This window comes from Scyliorhinus torazame, chromosome 15, assembly GCF_047496885.1.
Source record: "Scyliorhinus torazame isolate Kashiwa2021f chromosome 15, sScyTor2.1, whole genome shotgun sequence".
Lineage (NCBI taxonomy): Eukaryota > Metazoa > Chordata > Chondrichthyes > Carcharhiniformes > Scyliorhinidae > Scyliorhinus > Scyliorhinus torazame.
This window is the reverse complement of record NC_092721.1, coordinates 203,100,697-203,125,489: the sequence shown is the minus strand read 5'-3', so window position 1 is coordinate 203,125,489 and position 24,793 is coordinate 203,100,697. Positions and strand designations below refer to the sequence as shown.

The 24,793-nt window shown below is 53.7% G+C and overlaps 1 protein-coding gene across 14 annotated transcripts in view; it reads left to right on the top strand.

Annotated features, from left to right (window-relative positions):
- Window positions 1–24,793, top strand: part of pde2a (phosphodiesterase 2A) — a 698,440-nt gene that overhangs the window by 306,241 nt on the left and 367,406 nt on the right. The window contains exon 1 of one of the 14 annotated variants that reach the window (XM_072477470.1): window positions 8,270–8,409. The exons of the other annotated variants lie outside the window; for them this stretch is intronic. The gene's annotated coding sequence lies outside the window, so the exon portion shown is untranslated. Of the gene's footprint in view, window positions 1–8,269; window positions 8,410–24,793 lie in introns of those variants that run through there. 14 annotated transcript variants of the gene reach the window in all.

The window sequence follows — 24,793 nt, the reverse complement described above, 5'->3', positions numbered from 1 at the left end:
ACCCCCGCTCCCCATGCTCTCGCCAGCATCCCATGCGGTCATCACACGGTCCATCAGCTCCCCCCCCCCCCCCCCCCCCCACCCTCAAAATGTGCCTTATTCTGAGAGTTTTTTTAAGAGTTGGTCGTCCTGGTTTGCAGAACGAAGACAATCTTTATCAATGAGTTGCAGAACAGACTCAGACTCGAGGTGGGAAAGCCCTTGGTGGTGGAGGGACTGGGCCCCAAAGTTACTTGTTCTGCCCAAGCGAATTTACTGGGTTAGATGTGAGATTCTCCCTGGTCCGGCAGAGTGCCCTGGAGCATTCAATTGTTGATAAGAATCTCTCAGTGGAAGGCAGTTAGTTAGCTGTTGAAATCGGCTCAAATAGCTCCAGGTTCCAATCATCTCACTAAGTGCTGACCTGGGAAACCAGTTATTCAACTTCCCTTGCAGAAATTTGAAGGGATAATTGTTGACTATACTCGGTAGTTTAGCAACATGCCCATGGCTTTGGCAGGATATGTCTTTGTAAAGTTAAGCAATGTTCCCACCTGTGAGGATTACATCTTGTCTCCATGACAACCCGCATTTAGATAGCGCCCATGATGCCCTCAGGCACTTCACTTCACCGGAGCAAATATGAAACAGAATTTGGCATTGGGCCACGTCGGGAGCTTGTAGGCCGGGTGATCAGAAGTCTTAAAGAGAGAGGGAGTGAGATGGAGTGGGGAGGGGGGTGGGGGGGGGGGGGGGGGGGGGGGGGGAGAGGTTTAGAGAGCTTGCGGCCCAAGCATTGAAAATAGTGCTGATCAAAATTGGGGGTGCACAAGAGGCCAGGATTGGAGGAGCGCAGAGATCCAATTAGAGAGGCAGAGAGGCCTACAGCAGGGTAACAGGCCCGTTGGCCCAACTTGTCCATGTGCTGAGTTTTTACCATTAAGCTAGTTCCAATTGCCCGCATTTGGTCCATATCCCTCTACACCCATGTTACCCATATAACTGTCTAAATGCTTTTTAAAAGACAAAAATGTTACCCCCCCACCCCACTACTGCCTCTGGCAGCTCGTTCCAGACACTCACCACCCTCTGTGTGAAAGAATTGCCCTCCTGGACCCTTTTGTATATCTCACCTTTAGCTCTGGACCCCTCTTTGAATCATAGAATTTACAGTGCAGAAGAAGGCCATTCGGCCCATCAAGTCTGCACCGGCCCTTGGAAAGAGCACCCTACCCAAGCCCACACCTCCACCCTATCCCCATTATCCCATAACCTAGTAACCCCACCCAACACTAAGGGCAATTTTGGACACTACGGGCAATTTAGCATGGCCAATCCACCTAACCTGCACATCTTTGGACTGTGGGAGGAAACCGGAGCACCCGGAGGAAACCCACGCAGACACGGGGAGAACGTGCAGACTCCGCACAGACAGAGACCCAAGCCGGGAATCGAACCTGGGACCCTGGAGCTGTGTAGCAATGGTGCTAACCACCGTGCTACTGTGCTGCCCTTTGGGAAAAGATGCTGAATATCTACATAATCTATGGCCCTCATTATTTTATAGACCTCCATAAGAGGTCTTTCCTAGGCTACAGGGGCTGTTTAGCACAGGGCTAAATTGCTGTCTTTGAAAGCAGACCAAGGCAGCCAGCAGCACAGTTCAATTCCCGTACCAGCCTCCCCGAACAGGCGGCAGAATGTGGCGACTAGGGGCTTTTCACAGTAACTTCATTGAAGCCTACTTGTAACAATAAGCGATTTTCATTTTCATTTCATTTCATTTCACTTCAAGATCATCCCTAAGCCTCCTACGCTCCAGGGAAACAAGCCCCAGCCTATCCAGCCTCTCCTTTTAACCCAAACCATCAAGTCCTGATAGCATCCGAGTAAACCTTGGGCGGGATTTTCTGATCCAGAGGCTAAGTGTTGACGCAACGGCGTTTACGGCGGCGTCACAGGCCCCCAGGATCAGCGATCCTGCGCCCTACAGGAGGCCAGCACGGCACTGGAGCGACTCATAGAATTTACAGTGCAGAAGGAGGCCATTCGGCCCATCGAGTCTGCACCAGCTCTTGGAAAGAGCACCCTACCCAAGTCCACACCTCCACCCTATCCCCATAACCCAGTAACCCCACCCAACACTAAGGGCAATTTTGGACACTAAGGGCAATTTATCATGGCCAATCCACCTAACCTGCACATCTTTGGACTGTGGGAGGAAACCGGAGCACCCGGAGGAAACCCACGCACACACGGGGAGAACGTGCAGACTCCACCCAGACAGTGACCCAAGCCGGGAATCGAACCTGGGACCCTGGAGCTGTGAAGCATTTGTGCTAACCACTGTGCCACCGTGCTGCCCTCACACAGCTCCAGCTGGCGATACTAGCGTCAAACGGGTGCCACGGGACTGCACATGTGCGCTGCTGCCGGCACGAAGTCGCGCATGTTGCGCGAGTTCCCTTTTCCGCGCCGGCCCCAACGCAACATGGGGGAGAGCTATAGGGGCCCGGCGCGGAGGAAAAGAGGCCCCCCACCAGGAGAGGCCGGCCCACCGATCGGTAGGCTCCGATCGCGGGCCAGGCCACGCTGGAGGCCCCCACCGGGGTCGGACACCCCCCCCCCCCCCCCGCAGGATGGACACCAAGGTCCCGCCGGGCAGGACCACACGTGACTGGTGCCGGCGGGACTCGGCCTATCTCGGCGGCCACTCGGCCCATCCCGCACTGTCACCGGAGAATCGTCATCGCGTGAATCGCGCCCCCCCCCTCCTCTGCCAATTCTCCGACCCGGCCCGGGGTCAGAGAATCCCGCCCCCTTTTCTGCACTCTTTTTAGATTAATAATATCCTTTCCACAGTAGCGTGGCCAGAACTGAACACAGTAGTCCAAGTGTGGCCTTACTAATGCCTTGTGCAACTCCAACAAGGCGGCACAAACTCCTTGCGCACTTGGAGGAGATTACAGAGAGGGTGGGGGTGTGGGTTGGGGCGCGGGGGGGTGGGTGGTGAGGGGGGGGGGCATGGTGGCAAGGCCATGGATCGATTGTAAAGCAAGCTTGTAAATCCAGTTGGTGTTGGATTGGGGGCCAATGTGGGTAACCGAGCACAGGGGAGATGGGGAACGAGGTGTGTGTTGGGATGGGTTTCTGCTGGGTGGAACATGGGAGTCTCTCAAAAGTGCCAGAAGTGGCGAGGAGGTGGCCGCAGAGCGGACCAGAGAAGCTAGAGTTCGGAAACTGACATAGAGGCGCGGCACCACAGGAAACTCAGACGTTAATCGGCTGGTGAGTGTTGATGCTTAGGGGCTGAGTCTCAACGCCCGAGAAGATTAAAATTAAGGCGTATCGGTAAAGTTTTGTAGCGGCAGCAAGGACAACTAATTAATAAAGGAATGGCTGTGCTGATCCAACATCGGGAATGCACATCCTGTGCAATGTGGGAATGCCAGGATGCTTCCCGTGTCCTGGATAACCATTTTTGCTTGAAATGTCATCAGTTTGGGAGGCACGGTGGCAAGGTGCTTAGCACTGCTGCCTCACGGTGCTGAAGATCCGGGTTCAACCTCTAAATCTATTAAAAAAAACCGAATGTCATTCGTTCCGGTAGCTTTAGCTCCGCGTTTTGCACATTGATCAGCAGCTGACATCGTTGCAGTGCATACGTGAGGTTGAGAGCTATGTGCATAACACGTTTATGGTGTGGTCACCCCACAGTTGAAGGGTATGCAAGGATAGAGGGAGCGGGTGACGACCAGACGGTCGAAAAGAAACAGGCATGAAATACAGGAGACCCATGAGTGTATCCCACCCACCAAGCAATATTTAGTTCCGAAAACCGTATGAGAGTGATGATTCATCCGGGGAGTACAGCCAGAGTCACGTCCATGGCAGCGAGAGTGTTCAGCTGCACAGGAGTTTGGAGGAAAGTCTAGGGGCGAAATTCCCCAAAACGGCGCAAATCAGTCGGGCATCGCGCCGCCCCAAAGGTGCGGAATGCTCCGCATCTTGGGGGGCCGAGCCCCAACCTTAAGGGGCTACGCCCGCGCCAGCCGAATTTCCGCCCCACCAGCTGGCGGAAAAGGCCTTTGGTGCCCCGCCAGCTGGCGCGGAAATGACATCTCCGGGCAGCGCATGCGCGGGAGCGTTAGCGGCCGCTGACTGCATTCCCGCGCATGCGCAATGGAGGGAGTCTCTTCCGCCTCCGCCATGGTGGAGACCGTGGCGAAGGCGGAAGGGAAAGAGCGCCCCCACGGCACAGGCCCGCCCGCGGATCGGTGGGCCCCGATCACGGGCCAGGCCACCGTGGGGGCACCCCCCAGGACCAGATCGCCCCGCGCCCCCCCCAGGACCCCGGAGCCCACCCACGCCGCCTAGTCCCGCCGGTAAGGTAGGTGGTTTAATCTACGCCGGCGGGACAGGCATTTTAGTGGCGGGACTTCGGCCCATCCGGGCCGGAGAATCGCCGGGGGGGGGCCCGCCAACCGGAGTGGCGCGATTCCCGCCCCAGCCGAATATCCGGTGCCGGAGAATTCGGCAACCGGCGGGGGCGGGATTCACGCCAGCCCCCGGTGATTCTCCGACCCGGCGGGGGGGTCGGAGAATCTCGCCCAAGAAGAGCAATAGTGATAGGTGACTCGATAGTTAGGAGCACAGACTGGCATTTTTGCAACCACAGCCGTGAATCCATGGTGGTATGTTGTCTCCCTGGCGCTAGGATCGGGAATGGCACTGAGTGGTGGAGGGTGAACAGCCTCGGCAGCACGGTAGCACAGTGGTTAACACTGTTGCTTTACAGCACCAGGGTCCCAGGTTCGATTCCAGGCTTGGGTCACTGTCTGTGCGGAATCTGCACGTTCTCCCCGTGTCTGCGTGGGTTTCCTCCGGGTGCTCCGGTTTCCTCCCACAAGTCCCGAAAGACGTGCTGTTAGGTGAATTGGACGTTCTGAATTCTCTCTCAGTGTACCCGAACAGGCGCCGGAGTGTGGCGACTAGGGGATTTTCACAGTAACTTCATTGCAGTGTTAATGTAAGCCTACTTGTGACAATAATAAAGGTGATCAAATTATTATTATTAAGAAGTCATAGTCCACATTGGTACCAACGACAAAGGTGAAAAGAAGGATATGGTCCTGTGGTAGGGTGGTTAGCACTGCTGCCTCATAGCGCCAGGGATCCGGGTTCAACTCCAGCCTCAGGCAGCACGGTAGCATTGGGGTTAGCACAATTGCTTCACAGCTCCAGGGTCCCAGGTTCGATTCCGGCTTGGGTCACTGTCTGTGCAGAGTCGGCACATCCTCCCCGTGTGTGCGTGGGTTTCCTCCGGGTGCTCCGGTTTCCTCCCACAGTCCAAAGACGTGCAGGTTAGGTGGATTGGCCGTGCTAAATTGCCCTTAGTTTCCAAAATTGCCCTTAGTGTTGGGTGGGGTTACTGGGTTATGGGGATAGGGTGGAGGTGTGGACCTTGGGGTAGGGTGCTCTTTCCAAGAACCGGTGCAGACTCGATGGGCCGAATGGCCTCCTTCTGCACTGTAAATTCTACGATTCTATGATTCTATGATCTGTGTGGAGTCTGCACCCTCTCCCAGTGTCTGCGTGGGTTTCCTCCGGGTGCTCCGGTTTCCTCCCACAAGTCCCGAAAGACGTGCTTGTTAGGTGAATCGGACATTCTGAATTCTCCCTCTGTGTACCCGAACAGGCGCCGGAGTGTGGCGACTAGGGGGATTTTCACAGTAACTTCATTGCGGTGTTAATGTAAGCCAACATGTGACACTAATAAAGATTATTAGATTATTTGATGAATAACTTCTGTGATGGGCTCAGCGCAAGGGAGAAAGAGTTTAAATCAGAGTAACTGAGAATGTACATGAATGTTGGAGAAGGGAAATAAGATTGGGGAGTGTCAGATTCTTGTTGTTTGCCACAACGAAATAAAGTAGAGGGGTCACGCCTTAAGTTGGTAAAAACATCATAGCGCTGTCTTTATTAGGAGATGTTGCTGCAACAGAGCAAGTACTTCCCTCAGCCTGCGCAAACGCCCCGCTGGCGTCACGACAGATAATAACCAGCAGGCAGAGTTATTTGAATGCATAGAACCCTCCCCTTTACTCCTTTAGTGCAAACAACATTTTCTTTTAACGCTTCAACAGCAGATCCAACAAAACAGTTCTTCCATCACACTATATTAAATATTCATATATGCACTAGTAAGGCAGTCTCTTTGCAGGACATCGGTTTTTTAGATAATATTTAATGGTCAGAAATTTGGCTATTCAGTGTCGCGGACATGTCTTCCTGTTCACTTCTAGGGGGTACTTCTTGAGAATCTAACTTGGTAACTGTCTCTATTGCTAAGAAGATTCTGCAGTGACAGATTCAGCGGTTTCCTCTGTAGTAGATCTCAGTTCTGGCTTAATCACTGTCCATGCACTCAGGTGTGATTACATCTGGCGAAGACTCGGTCCATTCAGTTATCAGAGGACCCCACAGTGCAGAAGGAGGCCATTCAGCCCATCGAGTCTGCATCGAGCACTCTACTTAAGCCCAAGTGTCCACCCTATCCCCGAAACCCAGTAACCCCTACCTAACCTTTTGGATACTAAGAGGCAATTTATCACGGCCAAGCCACCTAACCTGCACATCTTTAGACTGTGGCAGGAAACCGGAGCACCCGGAGGAAACCCACGCAGACACGGGGAGGAAGTGCAGACTCTGCACAGACAGCGACCCGAGGCCGGAATTGAACCCCGGGTCGCTGGAGCTGTGAGGCAGCAGTGCTAACCACTGTGCCGCCATGCTGCCCCAACTTGAGAAGTTAATAATTGGTCAGCATGACGTCACCAAACTCTTTCATCATCCGTCTGCATGGTGTAAGCCTGCCTTTGCGAGGATGAAGGTCGTGTCCATTTTTCACTCGTTGCATCGCTCCTAGCTAATACTTGCTGCGCACAGCTGAAGACTCTTATCTCTGAGTTTTGCCCTCTTTGAGCAATCTGTGCTTGCTGCTGTCGTTTGACAATCTCTGGCGTATCTGGTGGTGTAAAGAGGTCGAATTACGTTCTCAATTTCCTCCGAAGAGCAGGACCGCTGGTGAGCTCTGCATTGTGTCATGTGCAGTATTTCTATACGACATCAGAAAGTTATTAACAGCCTTGGTAACGAGCCTTGATCTCTCACTGCCTTTACTGCATGTTTGAGTGATTGAACAAATTGTGCGACAGGGGATACGACGCAGATTTGATATGTTAAAGACCAGTCCACTTTAAGTAACATTCAAACCCTTTTGATGTAAACTGAGTTCCATCATGACTTACAAGTTGCTCCGGCTGTTACGTGAGGGCGATATTATGAAATTGGGTCCAGAAATGAGTTCCTAATGTAGCAAGAAATGGAAGGACTAAACAGACTGAGGGGGGAAAAAAACCTTCCAGCACGGAATCAGAGGGACAACCCCACCTGGCTGAGTCACAGTGTCCCAGTCAGACTTAAACTCATTAGTGAGCATACACAGGATGCCCCAGATCCATTGTTCTTTGGGACATTCCTGTCTGACCAGCTATTAGCCCATTGCAGAGTCTGATGGTCTCTTTGTCCATCAATGGGAGGTTAGATGCATATCAATAGCATGGCTCTGTTCTTTTGTATAAAAGTGAATGGGAAATCAGACATCCAAGATAACCTTCTGCACTGTAAATTGAAAATGAAATGAAAATCGCTTGTCACAAATAGGCTTCAAATGAAGTTACTGTGAAAAGCCCCGAAATGCCACATTCTGGTGCCTGTTCGGGGAGGCCGGTACGGGAATTGAACCCGTGCTGCTGGCATTGTTCTGCTTTACAAGCCAGCTGCTTAGCCCACTGTGCTAAACCAGCCCCTAAATTCTATAATGAGTTCAAACCTGGAAACTATCGCAAAGAACCTTTGTTTGAGGGGGCTGGGCAGGTCTTAGAGAGTGGAAATCCACTGAGTATGTCATGAAAGTTGTCACTGAGGCAGGCTTTGGAAAAAGGGTCCAGAACGAATGTCCCTATCGGAAGAAAATGGCCCATGTTCAGAATCTTAGCCTCTGCTGAGAGCTGACCAGACGTCCGTAACACCGGCCTTCTGAACATTGCGAATACCTTATCTCGTCCCTCAATGGTTTGTTCATGATGTCATGGATTTCCTGATTGTGACATTTGGCCATTTTGAGGGTGCATTGACCATCACACACACCCCTCAGTTGGACCAGGGTAGTTAATACGTTTTCTCTGCCATGGTTGTGTCGACCATTCCCACGGGTGTAAGGTTTGCAGAGGTGGATGTCCACACCAGGATGGCCCTAACGTAGATGACCGAGGATCCGGTTACACAGGCATGGAGGAATAATCACGCGAGCAGAACTCCACTCTGGGCTGTCAGCACAAGTCCTCTTGTGATGTAGAGCTTGAGGTCTGCATTCATCCGATTCACATTTGTTAACGTACAATATGTAACATCTCAAAGTTTGCAGATGATACCAAGTTGAGTGGGAGGGTGAACTGTGACGAGGATGCAGAGATCTACAGCATGATCTTGACAGGTTGGGGCAAATCAATGGCAGATGAGGTATAATTTGGATAAGTGTAAGATTATACACCTGGGAAGCAAAAACAAGAAGGCAGATTACTACCTGATCGGTTGTAAATTGGGAGAGGGGAGTGTGCAGCGGGACCTGGGTGACCTTGTGCACCAGTCGCTGAAGGTAAGCATGCAGGTGCAGCAGGCGGTAAAGAAGGCTAATGGTATGTTGGCCTTCATTGCGCGAGGTTTTGAATATAAGAGCAGGGATGTCTTGCTGTAATTATGCAGGGCCTTGGAGAGGCCACACCTGGAGTATTGTGGGCAGTTTTGGCTCCTTCTCTGAGGAAGGAACTTCTTGCTCTCGAGGGAGTGCAGCGAAGGTTTACCAGACTGATTCCAGGGATGGCGGGACTGTCATATGAGGAGAGATTGACGAGGTTGGGATTGTTCTCGCTGGAGTTCAGAAGAATGAGGGGGGATCTCAAAGAGTCTTAGAAAATTCTAACAAGGCTAGACAGGGTAGATGCAGGGAAGAGGTTACCAATGATGGGTGTGTCCAGAACCAGGGGTCACAGTCTGAGGATTCAGGGTAAACCATTTCGGACAGAGATGAGGAGACATTTCTTCACACAGAGAGTGGTGAGTCTGTGGAAATCATTACCACAGGAAGTAGTTGATGCTAAAACATTGAATATATTCAAGAGGCGGCTAGATATAGCACTTGGGTAGAATGGGATCAAAGGCTATGGGGAGAAAGCGGGATTAGGCTATTGAGTTGGATGATCAGCCATGATCATGATGAATGGCGGAGCAGGCTCGAAGGGCCAAAAGGCCTCCGCCTGCTCCTATTTTCTCTGTATCTATGTACCTTTTAGAATCATATCCATAACCCTCGCCATCACTGGATCGGTTCTTGTATAACCCTGCACTTCAGATGGAGTCTCAGGTATATTGGGCGGTATTCTCCCCCCACCCCATTGCCGGGTGGGAGAATCGCCGCGCGAATCACGCCACGCCGCCCCGACCCCCGCACGTGATTCTCCCCCCCCCCCGAAACCAGTGCCGCGCGAATCACGCCACGCCGCCCCGACCCCCGCACATGATTCTCCCCCCCCCGAAACCAGTGCCGCGCGAATCACGCCACGCCGCCCCGACCCCCGCACGTGATTCTCCCCCCCCGAAACCAGTGCCGCGCGAATCACGCCCCGACCTCCGCACGTGATTCTCCCCCCCTGAAACCAGTGCCGCGTGAATCACGCCCCGCCGCCCCGACCCCCGCACGTGATTCCCCCCCCCTGAAACCAGTGCCGCGTGAATCACGCCCCGCCGCCCCGAGCCCCGCACGTGATTCTCCCCCCCCCCTCGAAACCAGTGCCGCGCGAATCACGCCCCGTCGCCCCGACCCCCGCACGTGATTCTCCCCCCCCTCTGAAACCAGTGCCGCGCGAATCACGCCCCGCCACCCCGACCCCCGCACGTGATTCTCCCCCCCCCCTGAAACCAGTGCCGCGCGAATCACGCCCCGCCACCCCGACCCCCGCACGTGATTCTCCCCCCCTGAAACCAGTGCCGCGCGAATCACGCCCCGCCGCCCCGACCCCCGCACGTGATTCTCCCCCCCCCCAAAACCAGTGCCGCGCGAATCACGCCCCGCCGCCCCGACCCCCGCACGTGATTCCCCCCCCCCTGAAACCAGTGCCGCGTGAATCACGCCCCGCCACCCCGACCCCCGCACGTGATTCCCCCCCCCCCTGAAACCAGTGCCGCGCGAATCACGCCCCGCCACCCCGACCCCCGCACGTGATTCTCCCCCCCCTGAATCCAGTGCCGCGTGAATCACGCCCCGCCGCCCCGACCTCCGCACGAGATTCTCCCCCCCCTGAAACCAGTGCCGCGTGAATCACGCCCCGCCGCCCCGAGCCCCGCACGTGATTATCCCCCCCCCCGAAACCAGTGCCGCGCGAATCACGTCCCGACCTCCGCACGTGATTCTCCCCCCCCTGAAACCAGTGCCGCGTGAATCACGCCACGCCGCCCCGACCCCCGCACATGATTCTCCCCCACCCCAAAACCAGTGCCGCGCGAATCACGCCCCGCTGCCCCGACCCCCGCACGTGATTCTCCCCCCCCCTGAAACCAGTGCCGCGCGAATCACGCCCCGACCTCCGCACGTGATTCTCCCCCCCCTGAAACCAGTGCCGCGCGAATCACACCCCGCCGCCCCGACCCCCGCACATGATTCTCCCCCCCCCGAAACCAGTGCCGCGCGATTCACGCCCCGCCACCCCGACCCCCGCACGTGATTCTCTCCCCCCCTCTGAAACCAGTGCCGCGCGATTCACGCCCCGCCACCCCGACCCCCACACGTGATTCTCTCCCCCCCCCGAAACCAGTGCCGCGCGAATCACACCCCGCCGCCCCGACCCCCGCACATGATTCTCCCCCCCCCGAAACCAGTGCCGCGCGATTCACGCCCCGCCGCCCCGACCCCCACACGTGATTCTCCCCCCCCCTGAAACCAGTGCCGCGCGAATCACGCCCCGACCTCCGCACGTGATTCTCCCCCCCCCTGAAACCAGTGCCGCGCGAATCACGCCCCGACCTCCGCACGTGATTCTCCCCCCCCTGAAACCAGTGCCGCGCGAATCACGCCCCGACCTCCGCACGTGATTCTCCCCCCCCTGAAACCAGTGCCGCGTGAATCACGCCCCGCCGCCCCGACCCCCGCACGTGATTCTCCCCCCCCCCCTGAAACCAGTGCCGCGCGAATCACGCCCCGACCTCCGCACGTGATTCTCTCCCCCCCCTGAAACCAGTGCCGCACGAATCACGCCCCGCCGCCCCGACCCCCGCACGTGATTCTCTCCCCCCCCGAAACCAGTGCAGCGCGAATCGTGCCGGGCCACTTGGAGACTCACTGCAAACGGCGAGCGGCGATTCTCCGGTCCGTCCACTCCTGGTCCCCCCGGCACCGTCCACACCTGGTCCCCCCGGCACCGTCCACACCTGGTCCCCCCGGCACCGTCCACACCTGGTCCCCCCGGCACCGTCCACACCTGGTCCCCCCGGCACCGTCCACTCCTGGTCCCCCCGGCACCGTCCACACCTGGTCCCGCCGCATCTTTTACGCGGCGCCAGGTCTCAGATGCCGCGCCGAGGCCCCACCCCCGCCAATCGCGCGACACCCCTGCTAGCCCCACGGAGGGGGGAGAATAGGGGTCTGGGAACGGGTGCCGACGCCGGGGTAAAACCCTCCGGTTTTTAATCCAGCATCGGCACTTAGACTCCCGTTGGGAGAATCCCGCCCATTATCCGTGTGCGAGAAATTTTTATGAAATTTTCTTCAGATTCTTGTTTGATTTCATGATCTTGTTTGACTTGTAGCGGCAGTGTGGATAAAGCATCTGTGTAGGCTGCTCTGATTTACGATACTCGATATCATCATTGTGTGCCGACAAAATCTTTGTCATTGATCGGCCGCTGAGGAAGGAGTATCTTTACACGGCCCCAAGATTGCAGTTAAGGGTCGATGGTCAGTCAAAAGCGGAAAGTGACGTCTTGAAAGTTCACGGCAAAACCTTCTTACGCCAGTGGTGATGCTGAAACCTTGATCCAGCTGAGCGTAATTCGACACTGCGCTCGCCAGTGATCTTGAGGCCAATGCTATTGGTTGCTGCCTCTCCGGGGGGCATTGTGTGCGAAACAACTGCTCTAACCCCATAGGGTGCTGCATCACAAGCAAACTGCAACCTCAGCTTTGGATTGCAGTGGGCCAGTGACTTCATTAAAACTTCTCTGACAAGCATTTTTACATTCCACGTTCCAGTGCCAAGCCTGTTCGACACAAAGCAAACGTGCACTGGCTTCAGCCTCGTTGCTAAGTTGGGAATGAATTTGCCATAATAGTTGAGCAATCCTAAAAGCGCCCTCCACATTTTGTCGACGTGGGGTTTCTAGGATCTCAGTCACCTTCTTTGGTTCTTTCTGTAGACAGTCTTTGTCAATGACATGACCCAGATTATCATCGAAATTATCATAGAATTTACAGTGCAGAAGGAGGCCATTCGGCCCATCGAGTCTGCAACGGCTCCTGGAAAGAGCACCCTACCCAAGGTCCACACCTCCACCCCATCCCCATAACCCAGTAACCCCACCCAACACTAAGGGCAATTTTGGACACTAAGGGCAATTTATCATGGCCAATCCACCTAACCTGCATATTTTTGGACTGTGGGAGGAAACCGGAGCACCCGGAGGAAACCCACGCACACACGGGGAGGATGTGCAGACTCCGCACAGACAGTGACCCAAGATATTGGGTCACCCAGATAGGTGATAGAAGACTTAAAAAATTCATACTTTTCTTTCTTGTCTCCAAGATTGTGACTTTGTAATCGTGTCAGGGTAGCTTCCAAATTCATCACGTGTTATTCATTATTTGAATCTGGAATAAGGATTTAATTGAGGTAACTTTTCGCACCAACTAGCCCACTCAGAATTTGATCCACGGATCTCTGAAAAAGGGCAGGTGCCAATGTTATCCCAAGTGGAAGTCTCTGATACCGATGTGTCACTATGATACGCAATGATTGTGACTTTGCAGACACGTTCGTCCGAAGATATGCCTGAGAAAGATCTATTTTGCTGAACTTTTGGCCTCCTGCGAGTCCAGAGGTTAAATCTTCAATAAGCGGTAGGGGATAGTGGTCTGCACACAGTACTGGATTCATTGTGGTTTTAATTCTTATTGTGGCAAATTCTTATTGAACCATCACACTTTAACGCAGGAACGTTTGGTGTTGCTCAGTCCGACAATAATCTTAAACCAATCTTTATTGTCACAAGTAGGCTCACATTAACACTGCAATGAGGTTACTGTGAAAAGCCCCTAGTCGCCACACTCCAGCGCCTGTTCGGGTACACAGAGGGAGATATCAGAATGTCCAAATTACCTAACAGCACGCCTTTCGGGACTTATGGGAGGAAACGGAGCACCCATAGAAAACCCACGCAGACAAAGTGAGAATGTGCAGACTCTGCACAGACGGTGACCCAAGCTGGGAATCGAACCTGGGACCTTGGCGCTGTGAAGCAACAGTGTTAACCACTGTGCTACCGTGCCGCCCACTGGTGATAATGAGTTCAATGACTGTCTTCATTTATCTTTCAAGTTCATCTTCTACTTTGGGGCTGATGGTGTACAGTACGGTACATGCGTTAAGACCTTTAGGTGCACTGTCTGGCTTGATCTTAAAGTTTAATTTCAACTCCAGTCATTGAGATCAGAGACTCTTTAAACACATTTACATACTTGTTGAGAAGTTGTTGCAGGTCATTCTTTAAATCGATTAGTTGTCTCATTTTCTCTTTCTCAACCACAATCTACCAAACAAGGCAGAGACGTTTCCTTGGAAAAGGTGGAGAGGCAACTTCGCTTTATGACCGTTACTTTCCAGCATAATGCATCCTGTAAATGCTTTGACTTCCTTAGGATGGCATCCGGTGGTTGTAAAGGTGGATGTTTTAGCTTCTGACTGTGTATAGTCTCAGGTATTAGTGATACTGCAGCGCCCGTAGCCACTTCCATCTTGACAGGGTTTCCAATGAGTTTTGGGGAAAGCCGAAAGCGTTGCTGATCACCTTGTACTGACAAGACACCAACCTTGAATTCTTGAAGCCGATTGACACATTGGGCGAAATTCTCCGGAAACGGCGCGATGTCCGCCGACTGGCGCCCAAAACGGCGTAAATCAGTCGGGCATCGCGCCGCCCCAAAGGTGCGGAATGCTCCGCAGCTTTGGGGGCCGAGCCCCAACCTTAAGGGGCTAGGCCGACACCGGACGAATTTCCGCCCCGCCAGTTGGCGGAAAAGGCCTTTGGTGCCCCGCCAGCTGGCGCGGAAATGACATCTCCGGGCGGCGCATGCGCGGGAGCGTCAGCGGACGCTGATGGCATTCCCGCGCATGCGCAGTGGAGGGAGTCTCTTCCACCTCCGCCATGGTGGAGACCGTGGCGAAGGCGGAAGGAAAAGAGTGCCCCCACGGCACAGGCCCGCCCGCGGATCGGTGGGCCCCGATCGCGAGCCAGGCCACCGTGGCCGCACCCCCCCGGGGCCAGATCACCCCGCGCCCCCCCCCCAGGACCCCGGAGCCCGCCTGCGCCGCCTTGTCCCGCTGGTAAGGTAGGTGGTTTAATCTACGTCGGTGGGACAGGCATTTTAGCGGCGGGACTTCGGCCCATTCGGGCCGGAGAATCGCGGGGGGGGGCGCCAACCAGCGCGGCGCGATTCCCGTCCCCGCCGAATATCCGGTGGTGGAGAATTCGGCAACCGGCGGGGGCGGGATTCACGCCAACCCCCGGCAATTCTCCGACCCGGCGGGGGGGGTCGGAGAATATCGCCCATTGTCTCCTCTTTAGTTCTGTCACTAAACTGGTGAACTTGACTAACAGACTTGGCTATATTGTTCTTGGTACACGGTTTCCCTGCTGACGAAGCTTGACCACAATATTTGCGTTTATTCCCCTTACTCCAGCACTCTCTTACTGAATGTCCCACTTGAGTACAGCGATGCCAAGGTAGAATTTTCTCAAACTTGTTTTTAGCAGCCTGATCTTATGAAATTTTGCTCGGACTCCAATCAACAAAGCCTCTTTCGCTGCGAGTTCCATGGAAGTAGCGATTTCCACAGCAGAGTTCAGGGTTAATACACCTTCACACCACAGTTTCCTTTGGATGGCTACATTGCTGAGTCCACAGACCAGTCTGTCTTGCAGTGTATCATCAAGTTCACAGTACTTTGCTATTTGACATAATGTTGCTACGAATTGCAAAATGCATTCCCCTTCCTCTTGAGCACGATGATGCAAGCAAAATCTTTCAGCTATCAACCGCGGACAGGGAGCGAATTGTCCTTTAAAGATTGTCATTAACTCGTTGTTGGTGTTTTCTCCTAGTTTAGCAGGGAGGTGGACTAGATTTTGAAACAAAATTAGTGTTTTTCGCCCAACTGAGCTGAGGAAAGTCGCAGCCTGCAGGTTTTCTGGTGTCTGGTTTGCTACAAAGTACTCTTGGAACCTTTCTTCGTAAGAATTCCATGCCTCGTAGTCTGTCAAACATGTCTACGGTGCCACTATTTCCTGTCGTTGTTTTGGATCCCGGTTTCCTGGTCTGCACTTCTTCAGCCTTCCTCCCTTCCGTCTCGTTTCGCAAAGCAAGTGGTCTAGCCCACATGCAAACTAGCTATTCCCTTTGCTGGACTATTAGTTCTGGAGCAGCAAAGTTGCAGAGCCGGCAGCTTCCCCGGTTCCCGATCCCACAGCCCGTTCACAGGGCCACGTGCGGTGTCTCCGCGGCCTCTCCCCACGACAGACAGTACCAATGCCGGAAGCCTCACTTTCTTCCTTCAAGATTTTCTCCAGTTACTCGCGATTGTGTCGATTTATTTTCGTAATGGCGGTCGCGATCGATCAGTTTACTTGTCGGCCACTTCTCAAGGTCTGAATAGCATTTTAAAATTTACCTTTTTTTAAAAACTTGCCACAAACATCGTCGATGATTGTTTCCCGACCGAATTCTCATCGGTGGTTGTTTACGGCCTGAATCCTCGTCGCCAGTTCTCCCTTCCGTTATATTCCCGTTGTTAACCGCAAAGAGAAAAAAGTAGAAGTAGATGTTGCTTCAACTGGCTAAGCTGGTGAACTTCCCTCAAAGCCCATGTAAGTGCCCCACTGACATCACTACAGGTCAGATGATGTTCCACCAGCAGGCAGTATTACTTCAATACATAACAGGGAGTCACGGGCGCAGATTTCCATGTCGAATTACAAGATTGTGGCTATAACCCTCAAGAGTATTGGCAGTTAGAGAGATCTAGGAGTACAGGTCCACAGGTCACTGAAAGGGGCAACACAGGTGGAGAAGGTAGTCAAGAAGGTAGACGGCATGCTTGCCTTCATTGGCCGGAGGCATTGAGAAGAAGAATTGGCAAGTCATGTTGCAGCTGTATAGAACCTTGGTTAGGCCATACTTGGAGTATAGTGTTCAATTCTGGTTGCCACACTACCAGAAGGATGTGGAGGCTTTAGAGAGGGTGCAGAAGAGATTTACCAGGATGTTGCCTGGTATGGAGGGCATTAGCTATGAGGAGTGGTTGAATAAACTCGGTTTGTTCTCACTGGAACGACGGAGGTTGAGGAGCGACCTGATAGAGGTCTACATAATTATGAGGGTCATAGACAGAGTGGATAGTCAGAGGCTTTTCCCCGGGGTAGAGGGGTCAATTACTAGGGGGCATAGGTTTAAGGTGCGAGGGGCAAGGTTTAGAGTAGATGTACGAGGCAAGTTTTTTTACACAGAGGGTAGTGGGTGCCTGGAACTCGCTACCGGAGGAGGTGGTGGAAGCAGGGACGATAGTGACATTTAAGGGGATCTTGACAAATACATGAATAGGATGGGAATAGAGGGATACGGGGCCAGGAAGTGTAGAAGATTGTAGTTTAGTCGGGCAGCATGGTCGGCACGGGCTTGGAGGGCCGAAGGGCCTGTTCCTGTGCTGTACTTTTCTGTGTTCTTTGTTGTTCTTTGTTCTTTATAACAGACCTGGCTCAAGTAAGGGCAGGACTGGGTATTAAATGTTCTTGGGTACAAGTTGTTGAGGAAAGATTGGAAATGAAGAAAATGAGGAGGAATGGCGGCTTTGAGTAAGAGAGAGGGTGTCCCAGAGGGGTCAAAGTCAGAATTTATGTGGTTCGAGTTGAGGAACAAAAAGGTGCAATTGTATTTCTTGGTGTAGTCTATAGGCCACCAACTAGTGGGGAGAATGTAGGAGAATACATATTTGGAGGGATTTCCCGGCCGCTCCAGCCTATGGGGTTTTCTGGTTCCACCGACTGCAATCCCCCGCCACTGGGGAATGAGGAGCAGAGGGCGGGAACAACAGGAAACCCCGTTGACAGAGACGGGACCGGAAAATCCCGCAGCCAGCAAATGGCGAACTGCCTCAGCCACCGCAAAACGGTGCGGAAAATCCCCCCCAAACGTGCAAGGAAATTACAGAGCGGCGTCAAGGTTTTGGAGTAGTTCTACTGGGGACTTATTTATCCAAGTACAGACTGGGATAGTAGGTGTGCAAAGGGCAGAGAAGGGGGCAAGGGTGTGTTCAGGAAAATGTTCAGTCCACCAAGAAAGGAGGACATGTCCGACCTGGTCCTTGGGAATGAGGTGGGCCAGGTAGACCATGTGACAGTGGGGGAAACATTTAGGAGACAGTGATCATTATGTCATAAAGTTTAGGATGATGACAGAAAAGGACAAAGGTCATTCCAGAGTAAGAATAGTCAACTGGGGGAAATACAACTTCAACGGGGTAAGGACAAATCCTGACACCGACACAGATACAAATAACCGAGTCCAATTATGGGTACGTTTAGCGGGTATTTCCCAGCACCCATAGCGCCCAGAAACACGTCGCTATTAGCGGCACATTGCCGTTTTATTTGGCCTCGGCTTGAAACGTCTCGTCGAGAATGCGCTTACATCATCAAGTGAATTCGTCGATTGAGGAGCTATTTTTAAATGGTGCCCCGATCCTTCAGCCACCCCGCCTGTGAAAAAAACCCTCGTCGCCACATTCCGGCACCTGTCCGGGGAGGCCGGTACGGGAATTGAACCGCGCTGCCGGCCTGCCTTGGTCTGCTTTCAAAGCCAGCGATTTAGCCCAGTGTGCTAAACCAGCCCCAGGTGCCATCCTAAATTTACAATTCTTTTCGTCATTCCTTCAAACTGATTTAGAAACACATTGTATAATTCCCGTTAAGCCACATCTGTCTGCTTCAGCTCAGGCCTCAAAGTAGCTCAGTCCTGAACTGGTAAAATTATGTCACTTCTTCACAAGAAGCTTCTTCCTGCTCCCCAATTGCCACGACTCTCAACGCCCGACAGAAATTCAAACTGAACCTTTCCATTTAAACTGTGTTTTCAGAATATAATCCGTCGATATTACTGATTCTAAAACTTAGTAGAATTATCAAACTCTTACAGCAGAACGGCACTGGTTGAATTTCTCAATTGGAAAGCCAATGCAAACCCAGTGGGACAAATGGCTTCCCCCTGTGCCTGAACAACCCTGGGATCCTGTCAGGAATGTGTTGCAACATTTGAACCTGGAGGCAAGACAGGCACCAGTGAAGGTGTGCGCAGTGGATGAGCTGAGGCGGGGGGCCGAGATGGGTGACGTTAGAGAGCTGGAAGTAGGGGGCATTGAGAGATGGATGTTGTCAGCTTGATAGAGCAGCATTTGATGTGGGTGCAGCGAACCTGATACGTGGGCCGAGGACGATGGGGAAAATCACCTCCTCTCAATACTAAATATGCTCGTCAACTCCAAAGGATTCCTCTGGTTCTCGGAGTACTTTAAACAAGGAAAAACCCAATCAGGTACAGCAAGCGCTCTGTGTAATTAACTCCAGTCTTGCTCATCTTGTTTGTTATTATTCCCATCAGGGTTCAGCACGAGGTCAGAGGATTTTTTTTTTCAATAAATATATGGGCGGCACGGTAGCAGAGTGGTTAGCACTGTGGCTTCACAGCGCCAGGGTCCCGGGTTCGATTCCCGGCTTGGGTCACTGTCTGCACGCCCTCCCGTGTCTGCGTGGGTTTCCTCCGGGTGCTCCGGTTTCTTCCCATAAGTCCCGAAAGACGTGCTTGTTAGTAATTTGGACGTTCTGAATTCTCCCTCTGTGGACCCGGAACAGGCGCCGGAGTGTGGCGACTAGGGGCTTTTCACAGTAACGTCATTGCAGTGTTAATGTAAGCCTACTTGTGATAATAATAAAGATTATTATTAATATTGGGAAGACCGAAGCCACAAACGCTTCAATTTTTAAAAGTCCTCCCATGGTCTTGCCCCCTCATTATCTCTGTAATCTTCTCCTTCTGTGATCTTTGTGCTCCTCCAGTTCCGACATCTTCTCCCCTGGCTCCATTTCTGGTCATTCTCTCAATTGCTGAGGATCTAAACGCTGGAAAGCCCTCCCTTCACTTCTTTGTCTCTCCAGATCCTTTGGGATGCTCCTTAGCATTAGAATATAGAACATAAGAACTAGGAGCAGGAGTTGGCCATCCAGCCCCTCGAATCCGCTCCGCCATTCAATACAATCGGGGGGGGGGGGGTTGGAGGGGGGGGCGAGAGATTTAAAAATGAAAAATGAAATGAAAATTGCTTATTGTCACAAGTAGGCTTCAAATGAAGTTACTGTGAAAAGCCCCTAGTCGCCACATTCCGGCGCCTGTTCGGGGTGGCCGGTACGGGAATTGAACCCGAGCTGCCGGCCTGCCTTGGTCTGCTTTCAAAGCCAGCTACTTAGCCCTGTGCTAAACCAGCCCCTAATGGCGCCACAATCTCTTCCTGTACTGATGACCTCTGCTCGTCAGTGCAGGAAATGATGCGAACATTGACCTCGGTGGGGAAGGGGGTGGGGCCGGGGGTCCCCATTGAGGCCCAAACCCCCCCCCAGAGTGCTGTTAGATAGCGGGATCTTTCCCGGCACGACAAGCACCGGGAACGACAACTCTGATCCCACCCAGAACGGACTCTGTTTATTCTTGTCAGATCATGCCCAACATCGTTGAACACAATCGAGAAAAGCTTGCTCTTGCTCTCCGCATAAAAACTCTTACATTTAATCTTTTACCTACAGGTTCTTGCTCTAGACTTCCTTATTCTTTCACGGAATGTGGGTATCGCTGGCTAAACCAGAATTTATTGCCCATCCCTAATTGCCCTTGAGAAGGAGGCGCCTTCTTCAACCTCTGAAGTCCAGATGATGTCAGCATAACCGCTCTGCGTCTATCTCCCTGTTGCATTTCTTTATCATTTGAAACATCTTTCAAATCACCTCCAAACCGTCTCTTATCCTCAAAGATGCGTGTTGGATCCTGACAGAGAGACCACGTGGAAGCGATGGTGGAGGCGAAACAAAAGGTTTATTTAACACAATCTTACTATCTACAACTCTGCTCCCCAGAGGGCCCCCCGCCCTGACCCACATCTGGGTCCGTGTTTTTAATGTCCGCTGGGCTCCCCTGGTTAAGGGCAAGCACCGTCCCGTTGTCGAGGAGCTTGTATTCGTCCGAGGTTACGGGGAACCTCACGGTCCACCCCCCGTGACTCTCGGGAGGGTTAGAACAATGCAACATACATTTTTCCATGACTTATTTCATATTTGTTTTGTCTCATATCAGTCCACATTTCAGTGAATCTGGAACAGGCTGTCCTGATTGTGAGATTTCAATTTTCAAACGGGTCTCTTATGGAGGGATGCCTTCTTTATCCGGGGCCCATTGTGGAGAAACTCCCACTTTAACCGGGGTCTCTGTTGGAGAGACTCCCTCTTTAACCGGGGTCTCTGGTGGAGAGACTCCCTCTTTAACCGGGGTCTCTGGCGGAGAGACACTCTCTTTAACCGGGGTCTCTAGCGGAGAGACACTCTCTTTAACCAGGGTCTCTGGCGGAGGGAATCCCTCTTTAACCAGGGTCTCTGACGGAGAGACTCCCTCTTTAACCGGGGTCTCTGACGGAGAGACTCCCTCTTTAACCGGGGTCTCTGGCGGAGGGAATCCCTCTTTAACCGGGGTCTCTGATGGAGAGACTCCCTCTTTAACCGGGGTCCCTGACGGAGAGACTCCCTCTTTAACCGGGGTCTCTGGCGGAGAGACTCCCTCTTTAACCGGGGTCTCTAGCGGAGAGACACTCTCTTTAACCAGGGTCTCTGGCGGAGGGAATCCCTCTTTAACCAGGGTCTCTGACGGAGAGACTCCCTCTTTAACCGGGGTCTCTGACGGAGAGACTCCCTCTTTAACCGGGGTCCCTGACGGAGAGACTCCCTCTTTAACCGGGGTCTCTGATGGAGAGACTCCCTCTTTAACCGGGGTCTCTGGCGGAGAGACTCCCTCTTTAACCGGGGTCTCTGATGGAGAGACTCCCTCTTTAACCGGGGTCCCTGACGGAGAGACTCCCTCTTTAACCGGGGTCCCTGATGGAGAGACTCCCTCTTTAACCGGGGTCCCTGACGGAGGGAATCCCTCTTTAACCGGAGTCCCTGACGGAGAGACTCACTGTTTAACCGGGGTCCCTGATGGAGCGACTCTCTCTTTAGCCTTGGACTCTGGCGGAGAGACTCCCTCTTTAACCGGGGTCTCTGACGGAGAGACTCCCCCTTTAACCGGGGTCTCTGATGGAGAGACTCCCTCTTTAACCGGGGTCTCTGACGGAGAGACTCCCTCTTTAACCGGGGTCCCTGACGGAGAGACTCCCTCTTTAACCGGGGTCCCTGACGGAGAGACTCCCTCTTTAACCGGAGTCCCTGACGGAGAGACTCACTGTTTAACCGTGGTCCCTGATTGAGCGACTCTCTCTTTAGCCGGGGACTCTGGCGGAGAGACTCCCTCTTTAACCGGGGTCCCTGACGGAGAGACTCCCTCTTTAACCGGGGTCCTTGACGGAGATACTCCCTCTTTAACCGGGGTCCCTGGCGGAGAGACTCCCTCTTTAACCGGGGTCCCCGATGGAGAGACTCCCTCTTTAACCGGTGTCCCTGGCGGAGAGACTCCCTCTTTAACCGGGGTCCCTGATGGAGCGACTCCCACTTTAACCGGGGTCCCTGGCGGAGAGACTCCCTCTTTAACCGGGGTCCCTGGTGGAGAGACTCCCTCTTTAACCGGGGTCTCTGCTGGTGAGACTCCCTCTTTAACCGGGGTCTCTGGCGGAGGGAATCCCTCTTTAACCGGGGTCTCTGGCGGAGAGACTCCCTCTTTAACCGGGGTCTCTGCCGGAGAGACTCCCTCTTTAACCGGGGTCTCTGGTGGAGAGACTCCCTCTTTAACCGGGGTCTCTGGTGGAGGGAATCCCTCTTTAACCGGGGTCCCTGGCGGAGAGACTCCCTCTTTAACCGGGGTCCCTGGTGGAGAGACTCCCTCTTTAACCGGGGTCTCTGCTGGAGAGACTCCCTCTTTAACCGGGGTCCCTGGCGGAGAGACTCCCTCTTTAACCGGGGTCTCTGGCGGAGAGACTCCCTCTTTAACCGGGGTCTCTGCTGGAGAGACTCCCTCTTTAACCGGGGTCTCTGGTGGAGAGACTCCCTCTTTAACCGGGGTCTCTGGCGGTGGGAATCCCTCTTTAACCGGGGTCTCTGGCGGAGAGACTCCCTCTTTACCCGGGGTCCCTGACGGAGAGACTCCCTCTTTAACCGGGGTCTCTGGCGGAGGGAAACCCTCTTTAACCGGGGTCTCTGGCGGAGAGACACCCTCTTTACCCGGGGTCCCTGACGGAGAGACTCCCTCTTTAACCGGGGTCTCTGGCGGAAAGACTCCCTCTTGAACCGGGGTCCCTGACGGAGAGACTCCCTCTTTAACCGGGGTCCCTGATGGAGCGACTCCCTCTTTAACCGGGGTCTCTGGCGGAGAGAATCCCTCTTTAACCGGGGTCTCTGGCGGAGAGAATCCTTCTTTAACCGGGGTCTCTGGCGGAGAGACTCTCTCTTTAACCGGGGTCTCTGGCGGAGAGACTCCCTCTTTAACGGAACTCACTGATGATGAACCCAAGCTGTGATTTGGTTTCTTCCGGTGCGCATACGCTGAGAGAATTGTGCTTGTGTTCCTCAGTGCCGGTTCTGACATCTTACTAATTTAGTTCCTGAAGTGTAATTAGTTTTGTTCGATCCCTGTGACAAGTCTCAGTTGTATTCTGCTGTTACTGGGCTGTGACAGCAGGGCGCGTTCTGCACCAATCGACACTTCGGGGAAAATAACACATTGACATCAATCAATGGAAAGGTTACGGAAGGTCACAGATCAGTCTATGAAGCACACGACCCGTGATTAAAGCATCTCCCAGCTCCTGATTGAATCTCTGCTAATCCTGATCCTTCACTGAGACAACAACTTGCATTTATATAGCACCTCTAACATCCCAAGGCACTTCACAGCAGCAATTAGCAGAGAAGGTTTGGCACTGACATGTGAGGAAGGACAGGGAGAGACAATATAAAACGAGTACAATTCTGGAAGGGGTGCAGGAGCAGAGGGGCCTGTGTGTATCTGTGCAGAGATCGTTAAACAGGGAGGGCTCCGTTCCTGAGTATACGCGCTGACACCAACGGCGGTACCGGTGAGGAGCTAGAACCAGCGCCGCGTGAAGCACCCGCAGAACACCCGGAAAATGGTGGGAGAATCACTGGCTCCGCGCTGGACCCGCGCAGGGCTGACAATCTGCAGCCGCGCGAACACTTACACCCCACACATCCACTGATCGCCAAGGAAAAGATGATCCCGGTTCTGTTGGACCGCGCCGCCGTCCACCCTGACCCCACAGCCCACATCCTGCCCCCCCCCCTCCCCCACTACTCCCCCCAGCCCTGGCAGAAGCCCCCCCCACCCCCGACCGGCGGCACGGCTGTCGGCGAAATATGGTGGTGCTTGGCACTGTGGCGCTCCCTCTCTCTCTCTCCGCAGCCACCAGGTCAGGTTCACGGCCGTTGAGCGCGCACGTGGACCGCACCTCCGGGACCCCGGCCCATTGGAGGCGGAGTATCGCGGGTGGGCCCGGATAATGAGATACGAACGCGGTTGCAATTGCGTGTGGCCTGTGCGGCAACGCTGCCGTTTTGGAGGGGGAGGAGCATCGCGATCCGGCGCCAAACCAGTACCGCCCTCCCCGAACAGGCGCCGGAATGTGGCGACTAGGGGCTTTTCACAGTAACTTCATTGAAGCCTACTTGTGACAATAAGTGATTTTCATTTCAACCGTTGCCTGCCGCGATTCCGCTGTCGGGAGCTGTACTCCGCCCGATCGCCGTTCCCGATTTCGGCATCGGGCAATGGGAAAATTCAGCCCGCAGTATCGGGGCACGGCGTACAAGAGCAAGATTTTGTTGAGCTTGTATGAAACACGAATTCAGCCTCAGATGGAGCACTGCGTCCAGCTCTGGGCCCCCGGACGTTAGGAAGGAAGTGAACACATTGGAGAGAGTGCAGAAGAGGTTTAAGAAGAATGGCTCCAAGGTTGAGAAACTTCAGTTCTGAGGATACAGCGGCCGCCTGCCGGCGCTGCGCCGACCACGCCGGCCCCGGTGGCGCCGATTCTCCGCTCTGTGGGGGCGATGGCACTGGGGGAAATTCTCATTTGGAGAGCGAGTGCAGACGCAGTGGGCCACGGTGACCTCCTTGTGCCCCGTGACAATTCTGTGGCAGGGAGATGTTAGGTTAGAGATCTTGGGC